This window comes from Haliotis asinina, chromosome 11 (genome assembly GCF_037392515.1).
Source record: "Haliotis asinina isolate JCU_RB_2024 chromosome 11, JCU_Hal_asi_v2, whole genome shotgun sequence".
NCBI classification, from domain to species: Eukaryota; Metazoa; Mollusca; class Gastropoda; order Lepetellida; family Haliotidae; genus Haliotis; species Haliotis asinina.
The window spans coordinates 49684372-49696793 of NC_090290.1; the positions used below are offsets into that span (position 1 = coordinate 49684372).

General features: G+C 40.6%; 1 protein-coding gene across 2 annotated transcripts in view; it reads left to right on the forward strand.

The window, feature by feature from the left end:
- Positions 1-1997: 1997 nt before the first annotated feature.
- Positions 1998-12422, forward strand: part of LOC137255827 (glycoprotein-N-acetylgalactosamine 3-beta-galactosyltransferase 1-like) — a 39162-nt gene continuing 28737 nt past the window's right edge. Inside the window, exon 1 of one of the 2 annotated variants that reach the window (XM_067793388.1) lies at positions 1998-2090. The gene's annotated coding sequence lies outside the window, so the exon portion shown is untranslated. Of the gene's footprint in view, positions 2091-10181; positions 10298-12422 lie in introns of those variants that run through there. The other variant, XM_067793390.1, reaches the window with a different exon arrangement.

Consider the following 12422-nt stretch of genomic DNA (forward strand, 5'->3'; position numbering starts at 1 on the left):
TACCGTCTTCTTCACCATTCCGTACCATCTTCTTCACCATTCCGTACCATCTTCTTCACCATTCCGTACCATCTTCTTCACCATTCCGTACCATCTTCTTCACCATTCCTCACCATCTTCGCCATTCCTTACCGTCTTCTTCATCTTGCCATTTTCTTCACCATTCCTTACCATCTTCTTCACCATTCCTTACCATCTTCTTCACCATCCCCTACCGTCTTCTTCAATATTCCTTACCTGACACATAACTGAGGGGCCGAACGTTTCACTATCCACAGACAGTGTGTCTCGTCTCACCAGCTGTTAATGTCAAACGAATAATGTGTATCTTATACATGTAAATAATGTAATATAATGCATAAAATATGTTCCATATATGTTCTGCTTCATATATTTGTTAGATTCCGAAGCTTATGTAACGGTCACAAAATTTCCGAGTTCCGTGCTGGGATTCGAACGACGGACCTTCTGATCGGGACGGAGAGGTAAGGATGTCATCTGTGGGATGACTCCAAGCCCTGCTACACTTAAAAGACCAAATCACACAGACACCAGTATAACACAGTGAGCAATTAGAAAGAGTGAATGTGACCAGCGCTTATAAAACGTTCAGTAGTTTTCTAAACAGGCAAATGATAAACCAGCAAAATTTGTGTATGTGTGTGTTTGTTGGCAATTTATTTAGACATAATAATAATAATGTGAGGCTGTTATCATTCGAAAACATGAATTGTCCATGGGCATTTGTTGACGACAGCAATGAATTATTACATTTTGATAATTTTGAACAATATCTAGGCTCAAATGTTCAGTTTACAAGCTACTAAGTGAAATAGCTGGTACCGCGAGTACTTGTCAAGGGCCGTGGGGTAGTGGTTGAAGCGTTAGCTCGTCACACTAAAGGCCCGGGTTCGTTTCCCAACATTGGTAAAATGTGTATCCCATTTCTTGTGTCACCCGCCGTAATGTAGCTGGAATATTACTGAAACCGTACTCACTCACTCACTCACTCACTCACTCACTGATACCTATCAGATATCCAGTTTGACCCACATCCATATCAGATCACTACGTATGAATGAGGGAGTGAGTGTAGTTTTACGCCGCGCCCATCCATATTCCAGCCAAATGGCGACGATCTATAAATAATCGTGATCAGTCCAGTGATCAACAGCATGAATACCGATCTACGCAATTAGATTACGAGGACATATGTCAACCAGTCAGCCAATCTGACCACCAGAGCCCGTTAGGTGACTCTTTGGAAAAATAAGGGTTACTGAAGACCAATTCTAACCCGGAGTTTCACTTTTCACAGCTAGCAACAATTAAACATGTACTTCTCCATGCACGTTGTGTGAGTGGCAGGTAATAATGGATAAGGCAGGACATGCTTATCCTTTTCTCTTGATACGTATATATCAATATAATTGTAATTCTCAGTGGTCGTGGTGATTACTATGTCAAAAAAGCAACAACGTAGTTACCGATTGGCTATGTTCTCGCACAGGTACAGATGCAGCTCTGCGTCTTGTCGTTATTTTATTGCCGCATAGCAAAATATTATACTGTGAAATCCGCCATATACCTGGAATTATGGAATTATTGCTGAGTGCAGCGTAAAGCTAAACTCTCTCTCTCTCTCTCTCTCTCTCTCTCTCTCTCTCTCTCTCTCTCTCTCTCTCTCTCTCTCTCTCTCTCTCTCTCTCTCTCTCTCTCTCTCTCTCTCTCTCTCTCTCTCTCTCTCTCTCTCTCTCTCTCTCTCTCTCTCTCCTGTGAAACGTGGGAATACAAGATCCAAGCTTACAATATCACATGTGTACGACTTCAGTGATTCAGGCAAGTTCCAGCTCGCCCTGTACAACAGGTTAAGATAAAGGCACTGTCATCTATCATAGCTGTCATGATGACGGGTTACCGAGGAATCACACGCCCGCATACGTCACGACGACGTGTGTTATCTTTAGACCGATATCTGGTCGGTCTAACCCTAATGCAATCACATTATCTGCAGTCGACGTGGCGGCATGGCCTGGGAAGCCCTATACACAAACGCATTATAACACGAGGGAATAACCCAGCTGCTGTATGTGAGTACTTCAGACTATACCTTGTTAAATGTTGCAAGTAACCTTTTTCCTGGGTGCGTGAACCTGTCTACCGTGTTAATTAGAATGTGCGTTTTTAAAACGAGCAGTTTAAACACACAGGGGCGTGGGACGTTAAATTTGAAATGAATTGGGCCAGTGTTTCAAGGAATTTTTCGGTTCGTTGTCACACGGATGTGTAAGGTATATGTTTGTTTGGAGTTGATGCGTGTTGTTTAGGACCATGCCGGTGGAAGCTCTGCTCTTCTTAGAAGTTAGTGTGTCAATATACACATTGCAGGAAGGGGGCAGCATGATGGAGGGGCGCCAGTTGACACGCACCTTGTGTTGTCCCAACATTACGACGTGTTGATGCCTGCGAGACGTATTGTTGTCACAGAGGCTCACTGCGGCTACAAAAAGACAGCTAAATACTGTCAGCTGAAACGTAAATAGGATTTAGTTTCCGTGGAATACAGTAACACTTTCTGTGACCATTTCGCTTTCAAACCCATTCAAACCATCATCTTGGAGTAACTCATTTTACTCATTTATCTACATATGTTCTTGGACATAAAATTGCTTCTGATCATCACTGTCTGTCTCTACATATCATATTGTCTCCCATCACTTCCTATCTCGACATAACATTGTCTCTCACTGCTGTCTCTACGTGCTTAGCATTGTCTCTCATCTCTGTCTATCTCCGCATGGCATTGTTTCCATACACTATCACAACATGGCATGTTTCTCATCTCTATCTATATCTCATCATGACTTGTCACTGTCTATGTTTACATTGCATTTTCTCATAGCACTGTCTATCTCGGCATGGCATTGTCTCTCATCACTGTTTATATGTCCGTAGCATTGTCCCTCATCACTGTCTATCTGTTTATAGCGTTATGTCTCATCAATGTCTATCTGTATCACTGCCTCTCATCACTGGCTATTTGTCTGTAGTATTGTCTGTCATCACCGTCATCTCTACACTCTATTGTCTCTGAACTATGTCTAGCTCCACATTACATTGTCTCTCACCGCTATGTGACCACGGCATTGTTGATGACAACTGTCTAATTGTGCGAGTGTATAGAATTACTATCTAACCCTCAAAGTAGCATTGTCTCTGATCTTTATCGATCTCTCCATTACATAGTCTCTGATTATTATCGATCTCATGACAACTATATGTTGCTTCTGGTATATATGTTACAGCAAAGCTGTCGACGTCTTTGCTCATCACAGTGTTCCTTGTATTTTAATAAACGACATTTAAACCTTCAATAGTGTGATAAATGGCGTAATGTTAATCTTCGTTCCTGGCTAGTAGTTTTCATTTCTCGGGTTTACTTCATTAACCCCAGGTCGTTTTCAGATTTCGTCAGGATGTATTTATTTAAACATGTTCAAGACGCGTGCATCGCTTGTTTGTCCAAACACATGCAGAATGATGAAATGATGCGGCATTTCGTCATGAGCTGACCTTGACCGTGAACTTCAACATAATGTAGTCTACTACATAATTGTGTACTTCCCACAATGCACTTGAGTTCCGTTTGTCACGTTTTATCGTGTTGTTATCTGACACCGTCTGAACACATTCCATGTTGTAGCCAGGCACTCAATGTCAGTGGTGTGTTCAGCTCCTCCTCGTTTTAACCCACCCCCCTCCCCCCAACCAACACGACCAGACTGTTGAAATGAGATATCTGAAGCCCAGTGTATATGTATATGTATACAATAGAAGTGCAACGGACAGCAAGTATGAGTTTTACGCAATATTGTCCGGATTGTGATCAGAGACATCGCTTCACCTCCACAATATCAGCTCACGCCGAGGGCAACAACTATCCGCGTATTGGATAACAACGATTGTTTGTCCGCATTGTAGCTTCAGGCACTTCTGTGACCGACTGTTAGGTAATATGAAGTTTATATGATGCTTCTGAGTATCTTACATTATTCAATACTTGAATGCAATGCTATTGATCAATGATACGTACGTTTATCAGCATCCATACATTCTCCATTCTACAGACTCTTGATATCGAAACAGCTTCCTCTCATTTAACTGAACCTTAGATGATAACGATGCATAGAGCCTAGTATTTATGTACTACCTATTCCATCAAACGTTAACTAGACTCAAAGCACTCTCACACACACTCTCCATCTCCTCTCCTTCCCCCCTCTCTCTCTCTCTCTCTCTCACACACACACACACACATAGATCCCTTACAAGTACAGATTGCGGAAGGCCAATTCTACCCGGATTTAAAAGTGTCGGCATGCCGTTTTTCTTGGCCTAACAACGGAGAGAATATGGCTGACAACATGCCAAGCACGACTAGAGCTTAGTCTGTCTTACAGACCCTGAAGTACATATATCCAAGAAAGCCCACGCAAGTCTAGAAAATGTGGCAAGTCTATAGCTTTCCTTAGCTGAAAATGAAGAAAGTCTCAGGGCTCCATTTCATTACATTATTTTTGTCACTATGAACGTTTTTTCAGTAAAATATGTTCATTTCAGAGACAAGCTGTTAGTCTAGACTAGAGCTCTATGTTGCTCAGTGACATTTCAGAAAGAATGCACAGACCCATTACCAATGACCCAAGACTTGAAATCGACAACAGATTAACCACCAACCATGTTGCAGGAGCTGTATCTTAAATCCTAGATAAATTTGGGAAAATGCGTTGTGCCACAGGAAAAGTAGAATTCTGTCCCCTCCACCGATAATGACTTTGACATAGACTTGAGCCGCTAGATGTTTGACAAAGAGCAAATAAATTCTGCAAGAATCTAGTAAGGGAAGTAACTGGTTTGAGACTGTATCTAAAACAGCTCACTCTGAACCTCAGTAATAATTACCTACATTCCAGACGAGTAATGCACGACTCACATGGGTCGGCCCGTTGTAACGACCTGTCGAGTATATTTATATTGTTGAACGTATCCGCCGGTTGAAACAAATATCGACGAATCGACTACCTTTCATGCGATGCGATGTGTCGATTGATTTTCGATCTCATTGACCTGGAGATATTCTGTTTTCTGTGACATCGAAATGGTTATTGTGGAAGTAGACACTGGGAATCCATGTGATAGAGTAACGATTCTCATGGATCAGATTGTTGGCCACGAAGCGGGACCCGTATAAAGAAGTGACAGTAGCTCTAAAATGATCGTAACTCCTATACCTTAACATAGACTTACGACTGTTGTAGCTCGAAAATGATCGTAACTCCTATACCTTAACATAGACTTGCGATTGTTGTAGCTCTAAAATGATCGTAACTCCTATACCTTAACATAGACTTACGACTGTTGTAGCTCTAAAATGATCGTAACTCCTATACCTTAACATAGACTTGCGACTGTTTTGGCTCTAAAATGATCGTAACTTCTATACCTTAACATAGACTTACGACTGTTGTAGCTCTAAAATGATCGTAACTCCTATACCTTAACATAGACTTGCGATTGTTGTAGCTCTAAAATGATCGTAACTCCTATACCTTAACATAGACTTACGACTGTTGTAGCTCTAAAATGATCGTAACTCCTATACCTTAACATAGACTTGCGACTGTTTTGGCTCTAAAATGATCGTAACTCCTATACCTTAACATAGACTTACGACTGTTGTAGCTCTAAAATGATCGTAACTCCTATACCTTAAAATAGACTTACGACTGTTGTAGCTCTAAAATGATCGTAACTCCTATACCTTAACATAGACTTGCGACTGTTGCAGCTCTAAAATGATCGTAACTCTTATACCTTAACATAGACTTGCGACTGTTTTGGCTCTAAAATGATCGTAACTCCTATACCTTGACATAGACTTACGACTGTTGTAGCTCTAAAATGATCGTAACTCCTACACCGTAACATAGACTTACGACTGTTGTAGCTCTAAAATGATCGTATCTCCTATACCTTAACATAGACTTGCGACTGTTGTAGCTCTAAAATGATCGTAACTCCTGTACCTTAACATAGACTTACGACTGTTGTAGCTCTAAAATGATCGTAACTCCTACACCGTAACATAGACTTACGACTGTTGTAGCTCTAAAATGATCGTATCTCCTATACCTTAACATAGACTTGCGACTGTTGTAGCTCTAAAATGATCGTAACTCCTATACCTTAACATAGACTTGCGACTGTTGTAGCTCTAAAATGATCGTAACTCCTATACCCTAACATAGACTTGCGACTGCTGTAGCTCTAAAATGATCGTAACTCCTATACCTTAACATAGACTTACGACTGTTGTAGCTCTAAAATGATCGTAACTCCTATACCTTAACATAGACTTACGACTGTTGTAGCTCTAAAATGATCGTAACTCCTATACCTTAAAATAGACTTACGACTGCTGTAGCTCTAAAATGATCGTAACTCCTATACCTTAGCATAGACTTGCGACTGTTGTAGCTCTAAAATGATCGTAACTCTTATACCTTAACATAGACTTGCGACTGTTTTGGCTCTAAAATGATCGTAACTCCTATACCTTGACATAGACTTACGACTGTTGTAGCTCTAAAATGATCGTAACTCCTACACCTTAACATAGACTTACGACTGTTGTAGCTCTAAAATGATCGTATCTCCTATACCTTAACATAGACTTGCGACTGTTGTAGCTCTAAAATGATCGTAACTCCTGTACCTTAACATAGACTTGCGACTGTTGTAGCTCTAAAATGATCGTAACTCCTACACCGTAACATAGACTTACGACTGTTGTAGCTCTAAAATGATCGTATCTCCTATACCTTAACATAGACTTGCGACTGTTGTAGCTCTAAAATGATCGTAACTCCTGTACCTTAACATAGACTTGCGACTGTTGTAGCTCTAAAATGATCGTAACTCCTATACCCTAACATAGACTTACGACTGCTGTAGCTCTAAAATGATCGTAACTCCTATACATTAACATAGACTTACGACTGTTGTAGCTCTAAAATGATCGTAACTCCTATACTTTAACACAGACTTACGACTGTTCTAGTGCCACGACAGCTTTGTGAAACCGACTGCTGATTCCCGTCTGGAAGACGACAGTCGTATTGTCTTCAATGCAGACGTCACATCAAAAAGTAATTTCTCTGGCTGCTTTCTCCTTTTCGCGAAACCCTGGAACAGACAACCCACTAAAAATGGACGCCGTTTTGAGCGGCCTATCTGTCCTTTTTTAATTCAAGCAATCACTTAGACGAATTCGATAGATATTCAGAGACAATGCTATGGTGAGACTGATGATGATCAAAGTCAATGTTATGGTGAGATAGATAATAACCAGAGGCAATGCTATGGTGAGATAGATAATAACCAAAGACAATGTTATGGTAAGACAGATAATAACCAAAGACAATGTTATGGTGAGACAGATAATAACCAAAGACAATGTTATGGTGAGACAGATTATCAATGTTATGGTGATACAGATAATACTCAAAGACAATGTTATGGTGAGACAGATAATAACCAAAGACAATGTTATGGTGAGACAGATTATCAAAGTTATGGTGAAACAGATAGTAATCAAAGACAATGTTATGATGAGACAGATTATAATCATAGCCAATGTTATGGTGAGACAGATAATAACCAAGGATAATGCTATGGTGAGACAGAGAATAATCAAGGATAATGTTATGATGAGACAGATTATAATCAAAGCCAATGATATGGTGAGACAGATAATAACCAAAGACAATGTTATGGTAGGATAGATAACAATCACAGACAGTGCCTTGGTGAGACACGCTAATCAGAGACAATGATATGGTGTGATCGATAACAACCAAAATCATTACCATGGTGAAACAGATACTAAACAGAGAAAATGTTACGGTGAGATAGATAATGACGAGAGACAATGCCACCTTGAAACAGATACTTTTCAGGCAAAATGCCGTGGTGAGACAACTAAATAAATGCCGTTTCCATTGAAACGTGAACACTATTTGCCAGACTTGCTGTTTACAAATGAAAATAATGAAAACGTTGTTACTTCGTTTGTTTTCACTGTAATTGTTATTGTAATTATATGTACCTCTATTATTTTCAAACTCCGATGTTTTTAAGAAAGCATCACACTTCATTGTGAATATTAATGGCAGCTCTGTTTGTCAACAAGCGACATCAGCAACGTGTAGGTCCGTCATGAATGTGACACTACCGGCGCGTAAGTTTTTTTTCATAAATAACATTATTCATTCAAGCTTATCACAAATATTCTGAAACAACAACAACAACAAAAATATAAAAACAGAGACAATGCTGTGATGAGATAGGTAATAAAGAGAGACAGTGTTATGATGAGATAGGTAATAAAGAGAGACAGTGTTATGATAATGATTACAACGTCAAACGCCATTGAAACACTTTCCGTAAACCAGCAAACGACAAAAATCAATATCAGCTCAGTGAATGGACATCTGTTGTTACTTTGCTTTGCCCTTATGGCACTTCTGTTTGTAGAAAGTCAACAGTTGGTGTATGAGCTGGACACTCGATGATTGTGAGCGGGGAGGTACCTTTTGCAATAGTTCCGTCATGTCAACTGCAATGAAATGTCAAGACTTTCTGCCAATCTAAATGTCACTTATCTAAAACTTAAAAATGCAAACCTTTTCACTTTGATGTATGTAACAGACGCCTCTGAAACAAAACTCGAAATACAGCACAGGGCAAGACTCAATTTCAAACCTAGAGGGCGATGGCGTAGCCTAGTGGTAAAGCGTTCACTCGTCACTCCGAAGACCCGAGTTCGATTCCCCACATGGGTACAACATGTGAAGCCAATTTCTGGTGTACCCCAGTGATATTACTGGAATGTTGCTGAAAGCGGCGTAAAACGTAACTCACTCATGCGATACCTGAATTTCTAATACCCCATGTCATACAAACAAGTTGGTAAAAATCATGACACGCTGTCTGACATGTTGGACAGCATAGCTATTTAAGAGATATGTGTACACAGAGTGTCAGACACTGGGGCAATTCAGACTATCGTTTCTTTCTTCAAAGTTAAGCGTGGCAAAATGTTTGAACAACAAAACGTTCCAAACAAATTATTTTGATCCCTCTCGGAAAACAGCTTTCTCGCAATAACATCTCGAGGCCCCTTTTCCACTTGAAGTTCATCGTCTAACTTAGCCATCTTGAGAATAATCTGTACATAGCCATCGAGTTAAAACCGACTGCACTAAATATTGGAAAATTGTATGTTTCAATTACTGACGAATATTTTAAAACCATACAAAGTGAAGACAAAATCATCCAATCATGGATGACATATGGTTTAGTCCGCGCTACACTAAAACTACTTGTAAAACGACTGATTAATATGGGGAAGCGAGTGAGTGAGTTTGGTTTTAATCCACTTTCAACAGCATTCCAGCACTATCGCGACAGGTGAAATCGGCTTCATCAATTGTACCCGTGTCTGGAACAGAACACCGCCCTACTGCGTGTCAAGCGGATGATTTGACGTAGTGGAACCCCGAGACCATCGTTTCACCCATTGCGCCCCGTAAGTTGCCTCCCTTCAGTTTAGTATTCTGTCATAACAGGGAGTATATGCGTGATATCAGTGCCCCAGTTCGCCGGCATGTGCGCCTACTTACATTATGATACTCGAATCACAGATGTCAACACCTTGTCTACGCATGACCCACCCGACAGCCGTGTGTGTCTATTTCAGAAGGTCATCCTTCGATTACACGTAATCATATTGCCCAATATCCATGTTGAGCGACAAGTCAGTAGGTGTGTACGGGGCTTCACATATTGCTGTCAGCTGCCCGAGTTACGTGTTCTGAATCACTGACCTGCATAAGTTGTTAAGCTAACAATTATCACCATAAATGATAATTGCTAGATTGAATAAGCATAACGAACAACCTGGTCTTGTAATATATAGGTATTCTGACTCTTAGACTCGCTATAAAGGACAGAATTATTATATTCTTGGACTTATCCAGTCTTGGAGCAAGGCTAGCTGAGTGCTGAGTTCCGCGTTTCGCTGACACTACACGGCTCGTACAACTTTCGCGGATGAACGCAGGCAGGAAGCTGCGAGTTGAGAAGGGTCAGTGTGACAGGCTTGCATTCAGGAGGACCAAATATTTCCACCGATGAGGTCGATATCCAAACAACGGTTCTGTAGTCGCTGAGGAAGGTAGGCGACACATTTACTGTATGATAGACACTACTCAGCACTGACAAACGTGTGGCATTACTGGCTTGTAAGAGAGAGAGAGAGCGTTATCTCACACCATGTATAGCCACCACAGCCATCAACAGTGAGCGAGTCCCGGTCGCCGCGTGAGTGGGAGTCCCTTGATAGATTATCTGTCAGAATTCTGATTTTGTGTCAAGTAAGTATGGATTATTGAAAGGAACATTCTCTAGCATATTTAGGTCGTTCCGAAAGGTCATGAGGTTTTGAGATCGCGATATGTGTTCCTTACAGTATTCCAGGGGATAGAATAATGTTTATTTTGAACCGTTGTTGACTGAAATTCTCTGTAGGAATTCGTGGTGATCTCTAACATTGTGTACATGGTTTCACGTGGATGTCGACCGGTAGATGAGGTTTCTGGTTTGGCCGATTTCCCTGTATTGAGAGCATTAAGAAGTATCGATATGACGGGTAACCCGGATACCTCGGACGGAAGGGTAATGAGTTGAACCCGGGTATCCATTATGATGATATGACTAGCATATTAAACAATGCAATATGTTATTGTTTTTGATGAGTAAAAGGTTGTATTTTCTTTGAAGATTTACGCATAATGACATTCACTTTTTAAATAAAATGCATGATTAAGATGTTGATAAACTAGACATTTTAGCCTCCGAGCGGAAGAATATGTTGCTATTTCTTACAAATTTGATGTCAGGAATTAACATAACGGGTATCCGTGTAGGGTAGGGTAATAGGCGATGGCGTACCCAGCGGCGGATCCAGACGGGGGCTAGGGGTGGATTGGGTTGGGGGTACCCTTTTTTGTCCTGGAAGTTTATTAAATGACCAACTCTCGTGAAAATGAGGTGTGCACACCCTTTCTCAAGGGTGTGCACCACCGCTATTGAGTCATTGTACAACTTATATACCTATTCAGAATGTCCCTTTAAATGTTGAGCGGTTATACATTGTGTCATTGTGGAACTTATAATGTACCGACTCATTGAGCTTTATCTATTGAAGTCATTGTGGAGCTTATAATGTACTGACTGATTGAGCGGCATATATTGAAGTCATTGTGGAGCTTATAATATACTGACTCATTGAGCGGTATTGAAGTCATTGTGGAACTTACAAGTATCGACTGATTGAGCGGTAGATATTGAAGTCATTGTGGAGCTCATAATGTACCGACTCACTGAGCGGTATTGAAGTAAATGTGGAACTTACAAGTACCGACTCATTGAGCGGTGTATATTGAAGTCATTGTGGAGCTCATAATGTACCGACTCACTGAGCGGTATTGAAGTAAATGTGGAACTTACAAGTACCGACTGATTGAGCGGTGTATATTGAAGTCATTGTGGAGCTCATTATGTACCGACTCACTGAGCGGTATTGAAGTCAACGTGGAACTTACAAGTACCGACTCATAGAGCGGTGTATATTGAAGTCATTGTGGAGCTCATAATGTACCGACTCACTGAGCGGTATTGAAGTAAATGTGGAACTTACAAGAACCGACTCATTGAGCGGTGTATATTGAAGTCATTGTGGAGCTCATTAAGTACCGACTCACTGAGCGGTATTGAAGTAAATGTGGAACTTACAAGTACCGACTCATAGAGCGGTAGATATTGAAGTCAGTTTGGAGCTCATAATGTACCGACTCACTGAGCGGTATTGAAGTAAATGTGGAACTTACAAGTACCGACTCATAGAGCGGTGTATATTGAAGCCATTGTGGAGCTTATAATGTAGCGACTCACTGAGCGGTATTGAAGTCATTGTGGAGATCAAAATGTACCGGTTCACTGAGCGGTATTGAAGTCAATGTGGAGCAGGCTGAATATTTGGACAAACAAACCAAAAGGTTATGTGCGAAAATATACGACGCACTGTGGTTTTAAAACATTAATTCATTGAGGTGATAACATGTGTACTACATGGGAATAATTGACAGAAAGGTTTCGTTTTCACAGCATCAGAGAATTTATCATCACAGCATGGATGACAGTGTCGCTGTTTTTCATGTATAATTTGGAGACATGTTTTTTCATGTGGTTTAAACATTTAGCGGTATGGAAGCGTGCTCTTGCACAATGTACTTATTCTT